Source organism: Pogona vitticeps, chromosome 13, assembly GCF_051106095.1.
Source record: "Pogona vitticeps strain Pit_001003342236 chromosome 13, PviZW2.1, whole genome shotgun sequence".
In the NCBI taxonomy this organism is placed as follows: Eukaryota; Metazoa; Chordata; class Lepidosauria; order Squamata; family Agamidae; genus Pogona; species Pogona vitticeps.
The window spans coordinates 18,705,772-18,714,730 of NC_135795.1; positions in this window are offsets into that span (position 1 = coordinate 18,705,772).

The window sequence follows — 8,959 nt, forward strand, 5'->3', positions numbered from 1 at the left end:
ATGTTGGACTGAGACCATTTAGACTCCCATTTCAGATCATCCTCAATGGCAGGTACCCTTACACACAAACAGTCTCAATTTTGTCACTCTGGAGACCCATGAGCCTAGGCTGTGGTGCTTTGAAACTACTCTACAAGATACCACACTACCTCTTTCTGGATGGAGGAGGGAATTCAGAGTAGTTTGAGATATGAGTGTGCTATTTCTTTAGGGTGGGGAGGGAACTGCTACAGCTATTGTAACCACTTGTCTATTGACAGAGGCTGAGTACAGAAAAGAAGGTGTGGGGGACACAGAATTTCCAGATACTGTTGACAGAGTTCTCACACTGACCAAAACAAGGTTTTATAATCCTCATCATCTTAGAACTGCAGAGGTGGAAGGGACCCTATGGATCATTGAGTCCAGTCCCTCTCAAGAAGCCCCAGTGGGGGAATCGAACTCCCAACCACACCTAAACCACAGAGCTATCCAGCAGCACTGTGCAAAACCGTTCCATTTTTGTTCAGAACTATAGGTGCGGGCGAACTGCACCCATTCCCCAGACCTCATGTTATTCCTGCTGTGTTAGGAATTTCAAGCAGTGGCTAGGTTGCTTTCATCTTTCATAACACTCAACTCATTCTTCTGTGTTTCCTTTGGGTGTGTTAAGTGTATTAGTGCTCTCATTCTCAAAAAGAAAGATCAGCAGGGACATTTTGCACCAATTCCAGAGACCTTGACGCCGGGGATAACTCTTTTCCTCACTCTCCCTAGGGGTGACGAATCTTGCAGGGCGTTCAAAATACTTGGCAAGATTTCACACAGTTAAAAATGGCCTAAATCAATGAGGATGAAGAATTTAGTGAGTATTCTCTCCATCCCACGGCACAAAGATTTGGGTTCAGCACATGGCTGAGATGAGATCTTTCCATAGCTCTCTTCTGTTGAGAAAGCTCCAGTGAGTGGGGCTTATATGGAACTGTTGAAGGTTCTATTTTCCTTTTCCAACTTGCTCTTGCATAGGGACCAGTAAACCCTGGCTTCCCTTGTAGCCTTTATATTCATGTGCTGGACATCGTCTGCCATCGTATGCTGGACATCATCTGCCATTGTATGTTGGACATCGTCTGCCATCGTATCCATGTACTCTTCCCTTGGGACATGTAGCTGGCAGCGACTGGAGGCAGGAAGTTAGACCAGATGGACTTCTGCCCTATTCCAGCAAGCCAGGTTCTTTATGTCTTTATCCCAACTAAGCTTCTTCACAAGACCCCTGTCCCCAGTCCTATGATCCCAGCACCCTCTGCCCAGCTACACAACATTTCCCAAATCCACTGCTTTGCACTAGTGCTTGATGGATTTTTGTCTTTTAATGAGGCCTCTAGTTTAAAAAAAAATCCTTGCCAAACTAAACAGCCATTTTCTTGCATTTTTATTACCATCCAAAAACACGAGTAAAAAAAATATTCTAACTTGTTTGTTAAAATATTTAAGCCTGCCTTGACAGTTCACCAGATGTTGAAGAGCGGTTCAGAAGAACAGCCACGGAGTTTAATCGGCGGAAGAGCTCCTGCCGGTCGCGGTCTGCTCAAAGACAATTTGGGCGCCCGGCGCCGGGTTTCGATCACATATGTCAGCCCACATGTTCAAAGCCAAGGAGAAATCCCCTGTAATTTGCTCACATTTTATTCCACTGTAAATGTGAAGTGGAAGAAAATCAAATTAGACGGAAGCCAGCGTGAGCAGAGCCATTCGAGGGTTGGTTGGAGTCCCGGTCAGCCTGGTTGAGGAGTTTCCACAACTCGTGTTTCAACAGTCCCTTCCAAAAAAAATTTTTAGTTTGGCAAGGATTCCTCCCACCTCCTCTTCTTCATCCCTATCAGGTTACTTTTCCACTCCCAGGGAGGAAGAGAAGTAAGAAGAAGCCACGTGGCGGTATGGTTAGCTTGTCGGACCAAGACGTGAGAAGTCTGGGTCCGAATCTTCATGCCACGCTGAAACTCCCTGATTGACTTTTAGCCACTCGCAGCCTCTCGGCTTGACGTACCTCAGAGAGGTGTGAGGAGAACAGTGTGAGTCATGCAGGCCACCAGGAACTCAGTGGAGAAACAGGATATAAATTTAACAAAATACAGTGGCGCCTCGCTAGGCAGTTACCCCGCATAGTTTTTTCACTAGACATTGACTTCTTGTGATCGTTATGGCGATTCACAAAACAGTGATTCCTATGGGGGAATTTCACTGGACAATGTTTGGTCCCTGCTTCGCAAACTGATTTTCGCTAGTCAACGATTTTGACAGCTCCCTCCGCACTCACAAAACAGGCGTTTTCGGTACCTAAGCTTCACAAGACAGCTATTTAAACAGCTGATCAGCGGTTCGCAAAGCGGCTTTCCTACGGCCGATCTTCGCTAGACAACGACGATTCTTCCACATTGGAATGCATTAAACAGGTTTCAATGCATTCCAATGGGCAAATGCTTTTCGCTAGACAATGATTTCGCTAAACAGCGATTTCAGTGGAACGGATTATCATCGTCTAGCGAGGCACCACTGTAGGTAGACTGTATAGACCCAGACTGACTCATTAAGACATGTATGAGAAACCTCAGGACTCAGGCAGAATCTGGCCTTTCCGGGGTCCCCACTTAGTTCCTTGTTGTTTTTCAGATGGCCACATTCTTTTCTCAGTCACGCCAATGACTCTAAAATTTGGTGGTGGTTTGTTTTTGTTTTGGAGCTGTTTGGCCATGTTCCAGAACACGGCCAGACAGCCCAAAAAACCTACAACAACCATCAGATCCTGGCCATGAAAGCCTTTGAGAATACTCTAAAATTGGTTGGTCCTGCCTGGGGTTTTGCACGGTTCTGAGTTCTTGGGCCCTGTTCTTGCATCTGGCCTCCTCTTCCTTTTCATGCCTTCCTAGCTTCCCCCAATCATCTTTGTGGTGAAGTCTTCCTGTTCAGCTCAAAGCCTTGTAGCCTGGCCAGCCCATGTTTCATCAATAAAAATAATCAGCCCCTCAAAGCATTTGGTGGCCATCGGGAAAACGTCCGGCCACTTGCACGCCGGCTTCTCTCAACATAGGGTTCCAAACACAGTGAACTCTTTTTGAACAATCATGATCAAAGCATGAATAAAAGCTCAATTCTGCAAAGAAAATAACTTTCACAAGCAGTGGCAATCTGCATAGTTTCTCTTGATTTGCATAGTGTATTCGCGTATCGTCCATTATAGAGTGGGAGGGGCTACAACAGGAATGATTTGCTGATCTCTAGAACTCCTGGTCATCCATGACCTTAAGGTATAACATGAGGGCTAGAAACTTAGTTTTCGTTTTTTTAAGCCATCCTCAAGAAAGCAAATTCTGCAGTTTTTCTGTGTTCAGGCAGAAAAAGCACCACAAATACTGCACAGGCCGAAACGAACCACGTGGATCGCCGCGATGTTCTTGCAGCTTGCCCTTCCTTGCGTTTCGTGGCTTGGATTTATGAAAGCCGAGATAAATCCCTTTTAATTTAGGGAAACTTCCAGCGTGGGGATCTGCCTTTGGAGACAGAGCCGGGTTCAGTGATATCTTTGATGTTCCGCTCGTGGAACGCCTCAAATTACAGCGAACAATCTCTTGTGAGTTGCAGTGTCTCTGAATAAACTGTCTGTCCGGAGACACAATGAAGGGAAGATAGAAAAAAAAACAGACGCCCGAGCTCCTTAACAAGGGAAGACAAACTGTCAGCTGTACCATGAATATTAAAAGCCACGCTCTAAAAAGATTTTCCATTCTTTTCTTTAAAAAAAAAAAGCAGAAGAAAAAGAACAGGAAGAATAATGCTCAGGTCTGCTTACAAGCTGACACATTAACTTCCCAGCCTTCATTCTATCATATTATGTCATCGTTTAATATATATTTTAAGCTCTCCAACTGTACAAGCACCCTTTTTTTTAAAAAAAAGTGAGAGTTGTCAGGTTGAGCACCAAAGACAAGAGAAAGGATCTGTGGATAAAGAGAGGAAATATTCCTGCTCTCATTAATGATGATTTAGCTGATCAATTGCCTTACATTCCGCCGATTAATCAATCAATTGCTTCATTACCTACACGTGCCACTACTTAGATACAAGTCGTTAGCGAGGGTTTGTAGATTTTTGAAGGAGGATGACACCCGATCTTTTGCTTCAGGGTGGACAGATGGTAAATGGGGATCTACTTATCTCTTCGGGTACTCTCTGGGAGAACAGACGTTCTGACATGGAAACAATGGAACGATTGGGCATGTTTAGCCTTGATTTAAAAAAAATAAAAGACCAAGGGGAGATAAGATAGCACTTTTCAAATTTTGAAAGGCTGTCATACAAAGGAGGGGCACAATCTCTGCTCAATCATCTGAGGGTGCAGGACACACAAGAATGAGCTCCAACAACAGGAAGCCAGATTTCAGCTGAATATTCAGAAAAACTTGTTAACTTTTAGAGCAGTATGACAATGGAATCAATTACCTCTGGGTGGTGAGACAGTGACAATCATCTGTCAGATCTCCTTTGATTTGGATTTGATTTGCATTCTGCAGGGGATTGGACCTGATGGCCTTATAAGGCCCCTTCCAACTCAATTATTCTATAAAAGTTTTTTAAAAAGGCAAACAGGTCTGTTTTTTCCTCCTACTGGGGCCCTTTTCTGAGCTGAAAAGTATGGACACCACCAGCTTTCTTTGATCCGGGCTTTGGGATGGGATCTGCTGGCTAGGATGTTCACTTATGCTGCACAGGAGAGGAAGGACATGCATTACCCAGAGGAAAGACAAAAGGAGAGGCCGCTTTGCATAAAGATGAATAAGGTGAAATAGTATGGGCAAATTCATTCATTCATTCATTCATTCATTCATTCGTTCGTTCGTTCGTTCGTTCGTTCGTTTGTTCATTCGTTCGTTCGTTTGTTCATTCGTTTGTTCGTTTGTTCATTCGTTCGTTCGTTCATTTGTTTGTTTGTTTGTTTGTTCATTCATTCATTCATTCATTCATTCATTCATTTGGCTGGCTATCTATTTATTTAAAGGCTGCCTTTCTCCCAATAAGGGAAGCCAAGGTGGATCACCTTATTAAAAAGAATAGAATTAAATGCACAGTAAGTTATACATTAAAAAGCAATTAAACTATAAAACTGATCAAAATACCTTTGAATGATTGAAAACATGTTAAATGTTTTTTTTTAAAATCTTCACTAAAAAGAAACAGCATTTAGGGACTCAGTCCTGATGGTTAAAAGCCTGACTGAAAAAGTGGGTCTTCTTCCGCTTTGGGCGGAAGGACCAAAGGGAGGGGGGCCAACCTGATCTCCCAAGGGAGAGCATCCCATCATCGGGGAACAGCCACAGAGAAGGCCCTATCTTGTGTCCCCATCAACCATTCCTGTGCTGAGAAATGGGACGGACAAGAAGGCCTTCTCTGACTATCTTAAGAACCAAGAAGCCTCAGGTGGGGGGTGATACGGTCCTTCAAGTAGCTTGGACCCAAACCTGATGTGGCCTTTATGATCCAAAATCAGGTGTGATTTCAGCAGAATTACACTGCATCTCAGCCAAGTAGCAAAGAGGGTCACCAGAGGTCTGCTGTTGAGTTGGTCTTCCATGAACTATTCACTCCAGATGTACAACGTTAAGATCCTTTTCTAAGGCTTTCTCTCAGGTGAGCTTAGAATGGACAATTATGGGATTGGCAGACCAAAAAAAAAATCTGAAAATTCCATGTCTAGTTGAAAGAGAAGATTGCTGTCCTAGTCTAGGAAATAAGGAGACAGGATATGTATTTCACCAAATAATACAATGCTGGGTATTAAACAGAAGTGGAGTCTCAGTGCTGATTCCAGTGAGGCTGAGAATGTTCTGAGAATGGTTTTAATCTATAGGGAGCTATCTAAGGTGCTGAACTGATATTGTGGGATAGGCTACATAATCTTGGGTAGCTTCTGAAAAGTTTGGACTAAAACCCAAAGCAGAGTCACTGCCAACCTGACATTGAGGTCCACACATAAGCCCAGTTAAACAGGGATTTAGAAAAGTCACATTTTGGGATGACAGCTGCTACCATTCCCCCAAGTAGCCTGGTGTTGTTGCTGACTTGCTGAGTTTCCAAGTTATATTCTCCCCCCCCCAAAAAAAAAAACATTTTAGAGGTTCTGCTATCCAACAGAAAGCCACCAATGGCCATTATTGGACAGTTGCTAACAGAGCATCATGCTGTCTGTCTAGTATCGTGGTGAAAGATTTGTTATCAGTCCCACTGGAAACTGGAATGCCAAAAAGCAAAGCATCCTTCTTATATACTGCCCTGTAGTGCTCTGGGTGGTTTACAATTTAATTATTCAGGCTACAGATTGCCCTCACACCAACAAGTTGGGTAGTCAGTTTACCGACCTCGGAAGGATGGAAGGCTGAGTGAACCTTGAGCCGGCCACCTGAGACTGAACCTGGATCGTGAGTGGAGTTTTGGCTGCAGGATTGCAGTTTCACCACTGTGCCACGAGACTCTTCAATTCAGTTTAACAGGAAAAGGAAAGGCTGCCTTTGGAAGCATCCGCCATGGTCCTTCATTTATGCACATGCACACTCATCACACACAACCAAAACCGTTTACAGAAAATAAAAAGCTTCTACAATGGGGCTCTGAGGGGCTCGATAAACGGTTATGCTAATGAGATCCAGAGCTATTCAACAGCACCGACGCGATGCTCAGGAATTTTGAACTGGAGTTTCTAGTGTGATTACAGATGATATTAAAATTCTATTAGTTTTTGCTTCGAAAACATTAAAAAAAAAAAACCAGAGAAAGGGAATCAGGCCACTTCCAAAAGGGCAGACGGAAGAAGAAAACATAAAACTTTGGATATTGCTGTTTTGTTTTGGTTTTTTTTTTAAGAGGAGGAAGAGAAGTTTGCAAAATGACCTCTATAAGCCAAGGAAACTAGGAGCACCAGTTTGAAACTGACCTGCCAGAGAAAGGACCACCTCAAGAGTGAGTTCTTACCATCATGGTGTGATAGGCATCAAAATGGATGTCCTGAACCTCTCCTCCATTCATATATTCATGGATACATCTTTCCCAACACAGAATCCAGCTTTTTAAAAATAAAAAATAATGGAAATCTGGGCAGCAGCATTCTTGCTTTTAAAAATCTGGCTACATCCAACATGCATTTACTCACTGGACACTGTCCCCCCTCTTCCCAGATGGATCTCAAGGGAACAGCAAAGAAGCCCGGGACTATAATTTGAAAATAAAGCATTTCCCCCCCCCTCAAAAGGAGTGGAACCTAGGAAAGCCTGGGGCCCCCAGCCACAAGGAGAACTGGGTTATTTGAATCACAGAATCCTAGAATCATGGAGTTGGAAGGTGCCTCTTAAGGCCATCCAGTCCAACCCGCCCTGCTCAAGGCAGGCATCCAAAGCAAAGCAGATGTGGCAGAAGGTGGTCCCGTTTTCCCTTGAATGCCTCCAGAGTTGGAGCACTCACTACCTCCTGAGGTAATAGGTACTATTGTCGTACTACTCCTACAGTTAAGAAGTTTTTCCTGATATCCAACTGAAATCTGGCTTCCTGTAGTTTGGGCTCATTATTGCATGCCCTGCTCTCCGAGATGATCGAGAACAGATCCTGCCTCTCCTCTGTAGGACTACCTTTCGAGTATTTGAAAAGCTCCATCTGATCTCCACTCAGCTTCCTTTTTTCAAGCCTAAACAGGCCCAGTTCTTTCTGTCTTTCCCTGCTGCCCTCCTCTAAACTTGCTCCAGTATGTTGGCCTCCTTCTTAAAGCGTGATGCCCAGAAATGGACAGAGGACTTTCGACGAGGCCTCACCAGTGCTGGATACAGGGAGACGTAGTACCGACATGGGAGTCACTTAAAAGAAAGATGGCAGAACCAAGGCGGACTTAAGGAAATTGGGTTTTTGCACCGACACACGTCCTTTGCAAGTGTAGTGAAGAACAAGCGACTGACCGTCCATGTTAGCGTCTTCTGCACCCCTCCATAAGTACCCAGGAAGACGTGATGGTAGCTGCTTCAAAGGCTGTTGACCCTACCCAACATTGGGCGACGACCATCTGATAAATCTATTAATTGTACGGTGGTGTTTTTGACATGAACAAAGAAAGACAGAAGGTTTCCCTAGCTGGATTTCATCCCTTTCTTTTTAACCTTCCAAATGCCCCCGTAGTGAAAATAAAGAGGCATTGAGGGGGGAAGGGAAGCATTCTTCTTCTGCGTGTCTCTCGTTGCCTTGCCCATGATAAATTCTTAATGAACACCTGTTACAATGTTAATGAAAGTAGGATCTGTCTGTAAATAAAGAAAATTTAATAACTTAACAAGCTGGATTAAAATTCCCAACCTGGCACTTGCTAATCTAACGCCAAACACCAGATAGTTGCTACCTAAGCAGGAAATCAGTCCATGCGTTCACCTCCGTGTACTTTGCCGACGATAATTAATATTTTAAAAATTTATAAAACTGAAACGGTAAGGTTTTGATTGTAACAAACAAAATATCGGTCTTTAATCTACTACAAAAGGTTTGGTACAATCTCCTTAAATGATGCTAAACGGTAAGCCCGCGGCTTCCGCGGAGGGCTCGACGGTATTTGACTTGGTTGGGCTTCATCCTAATCACATTTTTATAATTGTATTTCAAATTACAGCCGATCAGTGGAAAAAAAAATATGGAATGAGAACATTGTTTTCTCTCTTCCCCCCTCCTTTTTTTTTAAGTCACGCTCTACCTTTTTATAAATAACTTTCAAGATGTGTCCTCTGGACATCAAGGGAATATTAACATTTGACAAATGGATGTTATAAAAGTAAAATATAAGTTTTTTAAAGGAAACCACTTGGCATTTTCTTATACAAAATATGAGTATGGAGAGGCTAGAGCTATAGTCTTTGCATGTAAAACACTTTTCCCAGACTTGGCATATATTTGACTTCAG